We start from the raw sequence: 6,205 nt of genomic DNA, 5'->3' as shown, positions 1-6,205 counted from the left end.
ATCTATATCAAAGGGAAAGAAGTGTAAGGCAAAATGTTGGCACTGTAATAAAATTGGACACCTGAAGAAAGACTATTGGAAACGAAAAGAGTCTGATAACCCGAAGAAGGAAGCAAATCAGGTTGATTTAGGTATTATAGATGAAGTTTTATCTGCTGAAGAATTATGTATGATAGATGAAACTTCACCTGTATGTAATGTCTCTCAGGGTTTTGAAATCTCGCTGTTAGACTCTGGTGCTTCTTATCACATGTGTCCACACAGAAATTGGTTTACTTCATATGAAAACGTAAATGGTAGTTCTGTGTTTATGGGTAATAATGTATCATGTCAGACTGTTGGGATGGGAAATATCAGGATTAAAATGCATGATAACACAATTAGAACATTAACTAGTGTTAGACATGTACTTGATTTCAAAAAGAAATTGATTTCTTTGGGAGTGTTGGATTTGAATGGTTATAAGTTTACAGGTCAGAATGGAGTGCTGAAAGTCTCTAAAGGTGCCCTATTGTTATGTAAGCAGAAAAGGTCGGAAATCTTTACAGACTCAAAGGAAGTATTCAGGTCAGTGAAGTAGCAATTGTGTTAGAGAAAGAAGAAGAAGAAGGTACTCGCATATGGCATCAACGATTGGGTCACATGAGCGAGAAAGGTCTTCAGATACTGATGAAATGTAAATCACTTCCTGATCTAAAGTCTTTGAAGTTAGATTTCTGTAAATATTGTGTGTATGGAAAACAGTGTAAACAGAGATTTAAAACTGGAAATCATAATAGTAAAGATATTTTAGACTATATTTATTCTGATCTGTGGGGACCATCTCCTATTGTATCATATGGAGGTGCTCTATATTTTTTAACGTTTATTGATGATTTCTGTGGTAAAGTTTGGGTCTTTATGTTGAAAAAGAACGTTGATGTATTCAATATCTTTAAACAATTTAAAGCAATGGTAGAGAAAAGAACAGGAAAATCAATTAAATGTTTAAGAACTGACAATGGTGGTGAATTCACTTTAATAGAATTTGAACATTACTATAAGGATGAAGGAATTGTTAGACACAAAACTATTGTTTATACTCCTCAGAAAATTATGGAAAAAGCCAGAAGCATAATCAGCAATGCTAACTTACAAAAGGAGTTGTGGGCAAAAGCAGTATCCACTGCTTGTTATTTAGTTAACAGATCACCTTCACTAGCAATTAATTGTAAAATTCCTGAAGAAATTTGGTTAGGTCGGTCTTGTGATTATTCACATTTAAGGATATTTGGTTGTGATGCTTATTCTCTTATTCCTAAAAATCGGCGTTCAAAATTAGATCCAAAATCGAAATGTTATGTCTTTGTTGGTTATGACTATGCAATGAAACGATATAGATTGTGGGATCCTACATCGCGAAAGATAGTCATTAGTAGAGATGTAACATTTGATGAATCTTCTTTTTTAAAATCAAATGTTGAAAGAATTGAACAAGAACACATATTGTCAAATCAACAAATTCAGTGGGAGGCTAGACCTTTCGATGATAGTCAAAAGGAAGAAGAGACTTTTGGAGAAAAAAGTGTTGAAGATACAAAGGAAACTGTTGAAGTTTTTGAACCAGTTCAACGACCAGTCACTCTAAGAAGGTCTACAAGGGAAAGAAAAACTCCCAAAAGGTATGAAGATTCTGCTTCATCTTTTGCTTTGATTACTGAAGATGGGGAACCTTCTTGTTATGAGGAAGCAGTATATGATACAGATAGTGAAAATGGAAAATGGCTATGGAAGAAGAAATGGATTCCTTAGCCAAGAACAATACCTCGGATCTTGTAGAACTTCCTGAAGGGAGAAGTGTTGTTGGATGCAAATGGGTCTTCAAACTAAAACGAAAAGTTGATGGAAGTATTGAAAGGTATAAGGCAAGACTAGTAGCAAAAGGGTATTCTCAGGTTGAAGGTATCGATTTTCATGAGATTTTTTCACCAGTTGTAAAACTTGTTTCTATTCGTACTGTGTTGGCACTAACTGCATTACTTAACATTGAGTTAAAATAGTTAGATGTTAAAACAACTTTTCTACATGGTGATTTGAATGTAGAGTTATATATGGAACAACCAGAAGGTTTTGTACAGGGTCACAACAGAAGATTAGTTTGCAAGCTCAGGAAATCATTGTATGGTCTGAGGCAGTCCCCCAGACAATGGTACAAGAAGTTTGATTCCTTCATGGTGAGCCAGAACTTTATTAGAAGTGAGTATGATCATTGTGTATACTTCAAAAGTTTCAATGGCATATTCATTATCTTAGCTTTGTATGTTGACGATATGCTTATTGCAAGCAAAAACATGGAAGAGATCAACAAGGTAAAGGCTCAACTCTCTAAGACGTTTGATATGGAGGATCTTGGAGCAGCAAAACATATCTTGGGCATGGAGATACACAGAGACAGGAAAAATGGTAAGCTTTGGTTATCGCAGCAGAAGTATGTGGAGAAAGTACTTGAAAAGTTCTGTATGAACAATGTGAAACATGTTAATGTTCCATTAGGTTCCCATTTTATGCTTTCTTCGATTTTGAGTCCTATAACTGATGAAGAAAAGCAGTGTATGTCTCATGTACCATATGCAAATGTTGTAGGCAACTTAATGTATGCGATGGTATCTACAAGACCTGACATTTCACATGCAGTTGGAGTTGTCAGCAGGTTCATGGCAAATCCAGGTGAAGAACATTGGCGAGCAGTGAAATGGGTGCTTCGATATCTAAGAGGCACAAGTGACCATTGCATCATCTTTAATGGTAGTGAAGAATCAGTGTGCGGATATGTAGATGTTGATTATGCAGGTGATTTGGACAAAAGAAGATCTACTACAGGTTATGACTTTACTCTTGCAGGTGGAGTAATTAGTTGGATGTCAAAGCTTCAAAAAACAGCTGCGTTGTCCACTGCAGAAGTAGAATATATAACAGCTTCAGATGCCAGTAAAGAAGCAATCTGGTTAAAGGGTCTACTTGATGAGATTGGAAGGACGCAGGAGAAAGTGAATGTACTTTGTGACAGTCAAAGTGCTATTCACTTGGCTACAAATCCTGCTTATCACAGCAGAACCAAGCACATTGATGTAAGGTATCATTTTCTAAGACATGTGATCGATGGCAGAAAAGTAGCTCTTCAAAAGGTCCATACACGAGAGAATTGTGCAGACATATTCACAAAGCCAGTTATAGTAGAGAAGTTGCAATGGTGTTTAGCTTCTCTTGGCTTGCAGAAAAGATGATGAATGGGCATGGGCAAGGGATTAGGAAAATTGTTGTCAAGGTGGAGTTTGTTGGTAATTGACAACAAAGTAATGTAAATGTAAATTTGGATAAATTGTTTTAGTTATTGACTTTCATACCGAATCAGCAGTTATGTAACTGAGGAGGCTCATATAAAACTGATGAATGCCCAAACTATTGTAACGGAGAATCATTTCGTTGATTGAATAGAAATTCCAATCCCTTGCCCTGTGGATGTTTCCTTGAAACTCTGTCAGGGTTTTACCACGTAAATCCCAAGTTATTACTTGTGTGGTTGTATTCAATTTCCTTTCAGTTTGTTTTCTTTCCTGTTTATTAACTCCTACATGTTGTTCATAATGCTATCACATTGCTCCAAGATGTAGGGGCTTTAACACAAGGCGAAAATACTACAAAACTAGGAAAGCAGTTGGGTTCCTTTCCAGTTCATCCCTCAACAAGAAAGATGTTACTATTTGCAATATTATTGCACTGCCTTGATCCTGCTTTGACAATACCCTGTGTTGTAGGCTACAGAGAGCCTTTTATTTTGCCAATAGAATCACAAACAAAAAAGCAAGTCTTTGCAGCAAAGATGGAGTTCATGTCATGCTATGGTGGCCACAGTGATCATTTGGCAGTGGTTACATCATTTTATCAGTGGAGAGAAGCAAATAAAAAGGGATAGTGAGTCACATTCTGTGCTAAGAATTTTGTTTCTCATGGAACCATGGTTATGTTGGATGGTATGTGTAAGCAGTTGTGGAATAAGCTTACTTATAAGGGATTAGTCTTAGAGGATTTATAGTCATGTAGCTTGAATTCTCGGAATCCAGGTATTCTACATGTAGTTTTATTCGTTAGTTTGTATCTAATGTTAGGAATCTTGTTGCCGCTTATTCCCAGTGGTCAGAAAGCAGTAGTGCAAACTACCACGGGTGAAAAAACACGTTTTCATCCTCATTCTGCAAATTTTAGGTTGGTACGTTACAATTCGAATTCACAAAGAAAGGAATTCTTTAACAGGATTTTGCTTGTGTTTGATGAGGTAACACAAGGTGAGGCATCGATGTCCATTAAAAACTGTACTCTAGTCCAGCGTTATCCACTATTATTACTTGCTACAGAAATGGTGGTTACTTTGATTGATCCTGATGAAGAAATGGATGATGGGGAGAAAGAATGTAGTGTGGATGAAGATGAGAACAACAAAGATGAAGATAGCAGCAAGGCACATCTTCGCAAGTCAAAAAGGAAGAAACACAAGGGAGGGGGTGTGATGCTCACATCTTCTCGAAGACGTGTCAAGAAGAGATATGTAGAAGATACTACCGTGACAATTTTTTTGTGAAACGAGTTAACAAGGTATGAATCATACAATTACCAGCACTATTAAAGGTCCAAAACCCTTAAGTTCTAAATCAATGGACTCCCGGAAGATAAGCTGCAAGAAGTTTAATAAAGAGAGTGCCCTTGTAGAGTGATTTGGACTTTATCATTGTTTGCTGATCGATGGCCATGATTCAATGTGACATCACCCACCTCAATTTTCTGAAACCACCAAAGGTGTCCCCGTAAACGGTTTATGGTTTCGATTAGAAACTTGTGTCTGACGATAAGGTTGGGACCCACATACAACTTTTCATTGTTATTCAGCTTACCATCAACATGCGTTGTATCTTCACTTCCGACACGGATAATAATACATTTGCGACTTGAAGGCACCTACTTCTAATTGCCAGCACTCATTTATGCATATATTTTGTTTTGAGTCGAAACTCAAATCATATTATGAAATTTTATAAATGGGTGGGTTTGTCTTTAAGAGTTTAATTTTAATATTATATATATTTTAATATATATAATATATTTCTTTGTAATTTTAGCTTTCTTAATAAGAAAGAGTTTTATAAATGTTCTAAAATTTAGTTGTATAACTTATTAGACAGTTGGGTTCAAGGGAAGGAAATAAAAATGAGAAGTCAATGATGGTAAAGGGTTTGGAAGGGACTCGCAATGTAAACAAAATATTCTCTTTGAAATCTGAAGATGAAATTGCAGTTTGATTCTAGCATTGGGAAGTTGCAGTGATTGTTTTTCTCTTGAGTTTCAGCATTCAAATTTATGTATTTTCCTCTCTTGGACAGTGTAAGATGCAGTTGGTGCTTTGGTTTAGTTTTTGATGAATTTACTTAATTGTACTCATTAAAATTAATCTTGAAGCCCTTAATGAAGTGATCCACATCCAAGAATTTCATTTATATTTTCTTAGTCTTACATTATTCTTTCTACAGAGTTAAAGCACAGATTCTTAATTTCTTATGCCAAAACTCTGTCTCTTCCATTTTCTGCTTTACACCTCCACCCTACAATTCTCATAGCCTCTATGGACATTCTACTTTGGAAAGCTAGGGTTTCAGAACTAGAAGATTTGTTTGCAAGCCCTCATGGCCTGTCCTTCCTTCCATTGGTTTCAAATTGTTTTTAATTAATTTGAAGATGTCTCAGGCATGGGTTCCCCATAGCCAGGAACTATCTCTTGAGAGATACAACATCTTTTGGTGTTATTGTCGGGGAACGAAGACACGAAGTTATTTTTCCTTGGGTATTAAGATCTATTTCTTGATGGTGAACAAGATTTAGATATAAAATTGGTTGTTTATTATTCATCTGGTGACTCCACTGACGAAGGCTTCATTGAATTAAAATTTTGCTGACAAGAAAATGAGGAAGCAACATGAAAAGTTCAAGTATCAGGCTTTCAAGTTTTTTAAGGAAATTTTATTTTTTATTATCAGCTTTGTGGTATACTTTCCCCTTCACATTAAAAATATTATTTCCTGCTTTATATTCTCATAAGATTGTAAAGCCCAAAAAGTACATTCTTTATTGGAAAAAGAAGACCTTTCTTCTTCTTGTATTATTGATCTTGACACAACTT

The 6,205-nt window shown here is 35.7% G+C and overlaps 1 pseudogene; it reads left to right on the top strand.

Moving 5' to 3' along the window:
- The first annotated feature begins 3,610 nt into the window (after positions 1-3,610).
- Positions 3,611-4,615, top strand: LOC149208012 (DExH-box ATP-dependent RNA helicase DExH6-like; annotated as a pseudogene).
- Positions 4,616-6,205: the final 1,590 nt, after the last annotated feature.

This window comes from Pinus tabuliformis, chromosome 1_2 (assembly GCF_031772625.1).
Source record: "Pinus tabuliformis cultivar Carrire ecotype Pingquan chromosome 1_2, CPIR1, whole genome shotgun sequence".
NCBI classification, from domain to species: domain Eukaryota; kingdom Viridiplantae; phylum Streptophyta; class Pinopsida; order Pinales; family Pinaceae; genus Pinus; species Pinus tabuliformis.
The sequence above is the reverse complement of the archived record's forward strand: the minus strand, read 5'-3'. Positions and strand labels throughout refer to the sequence as shown.